We start from the raw sequence: 9067 nt of genomic DNA on the forward strand, positions 1-9067 counted from the left end.
AAGGAAGACTTACAACCATGAAGTCTGATCCATTATCACTCTTCCAACTTGGGTTCCAACCAACATCACATCAAAAGCGCAACACTTTGGTGGCATAACAATACTTGCTTACAATCTCAAACCTCACACCAGTAGTATCTCCTTACAATTTCTGAAAGTCCAGCCCCTGATCACTTAGATGAGTGCTCAATTTATAGGTAAATGGAGGAGGTTTGGTCATAAATGAGGGTATTGAATGGCCTTCCAAATTTAGAGTTAGTTTCCATGGAGGAAGGGACGAGAGGGTAGGAGGTTACTTAACTCATTCCCTATCCAATTTCGATCTCATAGGAGATGATAAGTGTGGGAATCTTCCAGATGGCTCTAGAAGATAAGAATATTCCTAGAACCCTATGATGATTTCGCTCAAACTCGCCCAACGCAAGTCAAAGTGGGCCTAGGTGATCTACAACACCCTAACATGAGCCTACCTACACTGAAGTGCACTTACCCCTGACCAAGGCTGTGCTAGTCCCCGAAGGAGGCAATGTTGGAGGGTTTCAGGCCAAGAAAACTCTCAGGGAAGGAGGCATTCAAAGTGGTGACTTGTCTAGGGAATGTAGAAACTAAATTAGGGTTTGATGAGCCCTAATGGTACTGATCTGAGTGATGGGAGCGATGTGCCCAAATGGATCTGTAACAAATAGGAGCTATGTTGAATGCAGTGAAATGAGATGTGAGTTCTTGGGTTAAAGATTGATAATTCTTAAGATGGCTAGAAATGCAATGAATACTATTTCTAACTTGTTTTATAACAATATCTGTGTCACAAAAACTTTAAGGTATTTGATATGAAGACCAGTAGTCTTCTGTAATCCATGTACCAATGCTTCATATTTGGCAACATTATTGGTACAGTCAAACTCTAACTTGCAAGCTAGCATAGTTTCTTCTCCATAAGGATTAATCAAATTACAGCGAGCTCATTCTCCTTCATTAGATTTCAATCCATCAAAATAAAGGGTCCAAAATACACCATCATGTTTATTTACAAGGTTTTCTACAACATTAATACACTTAGAAGAATCTATTTTGGAGAAATTTTCAATTTGAGATGATACAGAGTCAACTAAAAAAGGCGATTCTTGTGCTTGAAAGTCTCCAAAGCAAGACTCAAAGAAATAACTTTGAATAATATTGTTGTTTCCGGGAAAACTAGTGTCCATTCAGAGCTGCTAGTCCCACTAAGACGGGTAGCTACCTTAGAAGCAAATAATTCAACGTAACTTGTGTTTTCCTTTATGAGAGATAGATGAGAGAGAAGCACAGAGTACCAACCTCAGTATTTCACTTGGCTCCTTGCTTGTTTCCTCTCTCCTTTGATAGAGCTTCGCCCTCTTTCCTCACTTGTCCCGCTTCAAAGAACACCTGTAGATTCAAAGTAGCAAAATACCATCAAAGCATAGAGATCTATAACCATAAACAATGTAGAATCAGATGTACGTTAACCATACAAATGCATATACAAATACAAGATTTAGAAATATAAAAGTATATGGAGGAAAACTAAAATAACTTTATTGATAGAAGTAGTAGAAGAGAGGATTACAACCCAGTTGTCTGATCCAGCATCATCCTCCTAGCATGAAAGCCCTCTTCACCTCATAAAAAGAAAGATCACCCAACAATACAATGTCTCAAAGAGAAACCAACAACACTTCCTTACAAATTACAAAATTCCAGCCTTTGGATCTCTAGGATGAGTGATCCATATATAGATGTTTGCAGGGGAGTGAGTCAGTTTCTGGGATTTTTATTAGTGTCATTTCACTAATAGTTTTTGGTTCCACTTGGAGATTTCATGATCTCTTACTCATCCCTGGGCGAATTCAGAGAGGCAAGTGTCATATGAGCAGTTTCTAGAAGATTCTCTGGGTTTCCACCTAGCAAACTGCCTATGCCATTTGTCTGCTCTCGCTCATAACACCCTACAGAAGGGCTTTTCAGTATGCATCATACCGTTTGTGTGCTACAGGTGAGATGCATCGCACCCTCAGCATGGAGCAGTCTGTATGGTCCAGTTTTTCAGGGAGAACTTCTAGGAAATGATGTAATCTGTTGACCTTGATCTTTTAGGGTATGAAACAACACTTTTAGGGTTTTGAGAGCCCTTGTTTTATTGACATATGTGATTGGGGTTGTAGTGCCGAAATATGTCTATAACAGTTTCCCCCTAAAGCATGAGGTCGTAAATCTTCTGATGTCGGGTGAAATGCTTTATCATGAGGATCCGAGGTTTTTCAAACTGGAAGGTGACCTGTAATAAGATACAATACAATACATTATCTTCATAATATTTTCATGATCTAGCTAAGGCAGGCATTCCCATGCTCAGCTTTATAAATTCATTTTCATGTACATAGGACAGACAATCTTCTATTGTTGCAGACAGGTGATTCTTCGCATGAAGAGTCATCTTCCCTGGCTTAGATGACTATCTGTGCAGCTTCTGTGTAAAATTGATGTCTTTATTTTCCAGAATATATCGTAGCTCAGATGGATGAAACTAGATCTGGGGTCTGCAAAACTCATCCAATCTTCGCCCGGTGTACAAGTCGATCCATGTGAAAAGATGTTCTGAAGTTGAACATGGAAAGACATCGCCTGATTACCAGCCAATGATGTAAGTTGTTAACAGATATAAGAGGAGTCACCGATAATGATGATGACCCTCAAGGTACTATAGTACAATTCACGTGGTGTGAATATATGAGCTGATGTCGAACACCACGCAAAGTATTTCGGTCAAAGATCATTGATGTAAACCTGTCACCGGAAGTGAGAAACTTGCCATTGAGGCATGCAAGCTTCAAAGTACTGAAAGGGTTGTTTCTAAGTCAACTTCTTGGATAATGAGCTGATGTCAACAAGAAGTGACCCGTCGTCATCTACAACATGGAACGGAGCAAATGATTTTGTGGAGGTGAAAACGATCTGATGATACAAGGTTCAGGGTGGCGGTCATGAAAGAATGGAGCGTGAAGGTATTACAGCGGATGAGGTGTTAGCTGGGTTGGTGAATTCTTTGAGTGACTTCTCTTGAACATATTGGTGACACTGGAATGGATTGGTAGCATTAACCCCAAAATGGATGGTATGGAGGACCAATGGTGATATGACCGGTGAACGGAATAACCCAACCCGACTCAATCATGGCGATGGAGTGAAAGTGTCATGTTCAAGAGCGACCTGCTACCAATGAAATTCTTAAAGTTTTCTTCCCTTTTTCCCTAGTCATTGCTGACCAATACCTCTTTATTTTTGTCAAGCTTGAGGAGGATAACATATGTTTGTTCTATAATTTGCCCTTCTAGAAAACCTGTCGCTATGTTTTAGCGAGCCTAGCGACAGTGAAACTCACTCTTGTCTGTATGTACAAGTTTGTTGCTATTGTTTTAACGAGTTTAACGACAAAGATAACTCAGTCCTTTTCAGTTTTAGAGAGTCTGAAAAGAGATGGAAAGGAAACTCCAGTAGTCCTTTTTCGTAGTATAATCCCTTAAGTCCAAAAAAGTATAAAATAATACGAAAGGGATGACGTTTTTCGATCATTTTAGTGAGCCGAAAAAGACAAGCACTCGATCTTTTTGTGTAATGATCCCTCAGGTCCAAAAATACTAAAATATAGAGGAGGGATGGCACTTCCAATCACTTTAACGAGCTGAAGAGGCCAATTTCTCGACAATGTTTTCATATTCTACAAGTCTAAAAAGAGCTTAAAGGAGACTTGTGTTTTGAGGAACGAGTGATGTTTTCGGATAGCAACTGGTTCCAGGTAAGGTTTGGAACTTTTCAATCATGGCAGTGTAAAGAAGGTGGCTAATAGAATCACTCATCGTAGTTGTTCCTCAAAAGGGTAAACAATCAAGTGGAGGCATATGATCAGCTAAAAAAGAGTGGAGGTGATGGTAAGAAAATGACCAAGGCTCAAAAGCTGATAGCTATGTAATCACAAAGGTTATTTACTGAAGGTGGGTTCATTTTTTAATGAACTTGAACTCTGGGGTAACATATGTTGATTGCTACCTGTTTATTTTTTAATAAGCTTGAACTTCGCATAAACCTGCTCGTGCCAGTCGTATAATAACGATGTCTCTCATTAGTAGGTTCATTTTTTAGGGAGCTTGCCCCATGCGAAACTTTGCTCCAAAGCCTTTTGCATGCAATCTAGAAATGACCAACTACTGTCCTAAGGGTTAATGAACTACTGAGGTTAGGTAGGATAGATTCGTAGAAACATCTCCTTTACTTTGTCGGTGCCATTTGGCCCTTGCAAAGGTGAATGGTTGACCAGACCAATCACCTAACTTAAGTAGTTGAAGTTAGTAAAAACTACGGGGTTAGAGTTACGATGGCTGCTTTTTACTTGCATAAAAAAGGTTTGCATGCCCCCAGGTATAAAGAAAAGTAGAGTTTCCAAGTTACCATATGGAAGTTCTTGCATTAGCAAGATTGTTTCGTCTGTGGAGCAGACAAAACACTTCCTTGGCTCTATCCATCGAAATAGACAAAGGTGAATGGTGTGAGCTTCCAATCACATAACCTTTGACAAGGGAATCTTATTCCAAACTGATCCCATTTTCCTAAATGAACGGGTGTGTCAGATTGGTCATATATCCTATGTGGAAACCTATCTTATATTTGGGGTTTTCCTGCCGAAGCAAGCCAGGGCACGTGCCCCCTGGGTTTAATCACATTCACCGAATCACTCGTGCTCATCAGGTGGACGAACTAGAGGTTGATGAGACATTCCTTGTGAAAAAAGACCATTTAGGGATGGCATTTGACTAGTAGCCGTGCTTGAACCGTGGAATGAAAGTTGATCAACGACCTGGACCATTCTACCTTCATACAAGAAACACATCACTCGAAAGAGTGAGGAAACAATAACTCCCATGTTGTAAATGTAGTCACGTCCAAGGAGTAGATTGTAATCTACAGGCCCTTGGACTACCATCACATTCAGATGAATGGTTTTCCTTCTCAAAGTTATAGGAAAATTTGGAAGGATCCCTAACAGTTGACTGGTTCATTTATTGAAGCCTGACAGATTTCGAATCTCAGGCAGAAGCGATGGCAAACCAAGCGCTTTCCAAGCAGTTGAGGAAAGGATACTCACAGAGGCCCCTTCATCTATGATAGCACCAGCCATGATCATTCTGTAAGCTTGTACTATGTTTCGTAATTGTACATTAGATGGTAGGCAGGGTCGTGCTAGTAGATTCCAATCATAGGAAACGACTAGATTACTTGGAGGAGGGACCAAATAAATGGCCGGATGAATCTCTTGAACTAAGGAACTTCCCTCCTGTGGTAAAGGAACGGGCAAATTGTCCCCATGTTCATCAGATCTTGTTTTAACAAAACGAATTTGAATGGTGTCATTCTCGTTCTCTTTGGAGATTGTATCACCTGAAGGTGGACCTTCTAAAGACAAAACTGGGTCGACTACCGTCTCGACCTATTGACTTTTGTCTAGTGAGGACTCAGAGGGTTTATCTTCAATGATAGGTGGTTCGACCGACAACAAAGGTGTGTTAGTTGGGTTTTCAACTAGCAATGGGCTTGGCAAGAGTTTCTTGTATCCAGGAGGAAGTAGCTGTGGTGAAGCAGGACAGTTATCCAAGACTCATTTAGCTTCGTCCAGGAAAGGGCAACAGTGGAGGGCATGATCGCCTTCACATAACCTAAAGGAAACTTAGATCTCCCTTTTTTCCCATTGACTTCATTTTCACAAGTTGGCAGTGTACTCTCAACATGATCGACAGAGGTTGAAGACACTGGATTGTTCAAGCAACGAGACCAATCCCTCAAGATCTGCAGGATGCAGGGACAATCTCGATGATAGTGGTCTCCTTTGCAAATGACACATGGAGATTTGGGTTTGGATGGTGCAGTGTGTGGATTTTCACCAGACGATGCATGGTTGTCCCCTTTCACCATTGGCTTCTTCTTCTTCTTCTCCTTCCCTTTCTTCTTCTTCTCAATTACTTAGTTTTTAGTGTTACTAGTTTCACCAAGCAAAGAAGAAGAAGGAGAGGGAGAAACAAATGAAGTGGAAGGTGGTGGAGCGACTTCAGTATCATCTGGTTGCTGATTTGATTGCTGAGGAATTATGGTGTTTTGAACAACAAAGGTCGAGAATAGCCATACTGGCAGGCCAATTGTGAGTCCTGGAAGGGACAATGTAGCCATGTGTGGAGCACCAACATCTCCCCAAGAGGAGAAAGGTCTAGGATTCCCCCCAAGGGGAAATCCTTGATTGGTAGACTCCATTTTCTCAACCTAAAACCAACGAGGGAACAGTGATGTTATTCCAAATTAAAATAAATTTTATGATGCTTTGACACAACTTTCTTTTTCAATTTTTAAGAGTTGAGAAAAAGCTAAAGATGACTCTAGTCACCTTTGATTTTTAATGAGCCTAAAGTGACAAGTGCTCAGATGGACCTTTTATTTTAAGGAGTCTGAAAAGGAATGAAAGTGACTACTCTAGAAATCTAGACAGAGGGATTACCAAACTAATCGCAAAACTATAATATACACCTTGGTGGTAAATTATAGGGAAATTACCGAGGGCTTTATGTACGGCAGTCAATCTTCCCAAGTGTTGTGTTCAGTGCATTGCGATCGATAATGCGGCAGACATGGCTTCCTAAGGATAAAGGATATCAGCCTATTATGGTCTCCCAATATATACTTAATGGTACGTGGGAGCACAAGTCCGTACTGGCACTTGTCGTATCAAAGAGGAGGAATCACCCAACCTACGATGAACATGATAGTTACCAGCTTTATGACACCGGAATATGTCTCTAGCCTAGACTTCTAGATGTTGTGCATTAGGTTCCAAAGCATTTTTATGTTCATTGAGGTTTATTTTATGGTTGATTTTTCTTAAGAAGTTTGCCTTTCAAGGTTCACCACGTGATGTAGATGTACAACTCCTAAATATGCAATCTAAAATGATAAACAGTCGTTTATTTTCTTTTAGCAATGAAAATCCTAGCTACTAAGGAAAGAAAAATATGATTCTTTCAACATAGAGCAGAGAGCACACACTAAATGCACTTTTCCTAAATCAATTTCTGCATGCAGTCTAAATGCAGATGCACATGCATGTATTTGTTTTTCAGTTCCCTTAATGTGAGAATGACAAAAAGAAAACTAAGTACAAATCTGAACCACTTTTCCTCAAAGCGACACTTTAACAATTTCTTTTCAAAAAATGAAAGGAAGACTAAAATGACACTTTCTTTTTCGAATGGAAAACTATTTTCGACACTTCAAAGAATTGATAATTCAGATCAAATACAATGGCAAAAGTGTAATCGACTATCTAAAAGAGGAATACTTTACGACACTGTTTTTCTTGACTGAAAACGACAGTTGTGACACTTTCAAATCAAAAGACGACAGTTCGATTGAGCTACTATTTCCAAAGGAGGATTGTAAATGATGAAAAATACATAAAAAAACATTCACAATTCCTTATCAATGGAGGCTGAATAATTTGAAGGAAGAAGGAAGAAGGTTTCAACAATGATATACTGATCATAGACAACAAAACTACTGAATAGAGCTAAAAACAATGAAAAAAAACCAAAATCTGGAGGTAGAAATAGTCTCATTCAATCATCGCACCTGTCCTTATGGGAAACAGGGATGCATCTCACCTACAGCACACAGGAGGTGTGATGCATCCAGACTGCCAATGAGAGACAGTGCAATGGTGCTTGGTTTTCACCCACAGTTTGCAACTAAGTTTAGGGATTTAGGCCGAGCTAATGATAGACAGTAAACACAAAGTATAGGGGCTGATCTAATGAGGTTATTGAGCTACTACCAGGGAACTTAGGATTTTTGCAAGTTATATGTTCATTTCATAAACCAACCTGGAGATTAACTGAAGCAACGTTGATCTACTTTGCAGTTGCATAGCAAAAGCAATTCAAAGGCTAGCTGGCTTAACTTCAAGCTCCATCTGTAGTTTATAAAGCAAATAATAGTAACAAACAAACAAACTATTCATTCCCTAGCAGAGTCGCCATTTTGTTTCCGGGAAAACTAGTGTCCATTCAGAACTGCTAGTCCCACTAAGACGGGTAGCTATCTTAGAAACAAACAATTCAAAGTAACTTGTGTTTTCCTTTATGAGAGATAGATGAGAGAGAAGTAGAGAGTACCAACCTCAGTCTTTCTCTTGGCTCCTTGCTTGTTTCCTCTCTCCTTTGATAGAGCTTCGCCACTCCTTCCTCACTTGTCCCGCTTCAAAGAACACCTGCACAGTCAAAGTAGCAAAATACCATCAAAGCATAGAGATCTATAACCATAAACAATGTAGAATCAGATGTACATTAACCATACAAATGCATATACAAATACAAGTTTCAGAAATATACAAGTATATGGAGGAAAACTCAGATAGCTTTATTGATAGAAGTAGTGGAAGAGAGGATTACAACCCAGCTGTCTGATCCAGCATCATCCTCCCAGCATGAAAGCCCTCTTCACCTCATAAAAAGAAAGATCACCCAACAATACAATGTCTCAAAGAGAAACCAACAACACTTCCTTACAAATTACAAAATTCCAGCCTTTTGATCTCTAGGATGAGTGATCCATATATAGATGTTTGTAGGGGAGTGAGTCAGCTTTTGGGATTTTTATTAGTGTCATTTCACTGATAGTTCTTGGTTCCACTTGGAGATTTCATGATCTATTACTCATCCCTAGGCGAATTTAGAGAGGCAAGTGTCATATGAGCAATTTCTAGAAGATTCTATGGCTTTCCACCTAGCAAACTGCCTCTGCCATTTGTCTGCTCTCGCTCATCGCACCCTACAGAAGGGCTTTTCAGTATGAATCACACCCTTTGTGTGCTGTAGGTGAGATGCATTGCACCCTCAGCATGCAGCAGTCTGTATAGTCCAGTTTTGACCAGTTCTGAGTAGTTTTTCAGGGAGAACTTCTGGGAATTGATGTAATATGTTGACCTTGATCTTTTAGGGTATGAAACAACACTTTT

Source organism: Pinus tabuliformis, chromosome 5_1, assembly GCF_031772625.1.
Source record: "Pinus tabuliformis cultivar Carrire ecotype Pingquan chromosome 5_1, CPIR1, whole genome shotgun sequence".
NCBI lineage: Eukaryota > Viridiplantae > Streptophyta > Pinopsida > Pinales > Pinaceae > Pinus > Pinus tabuliformis.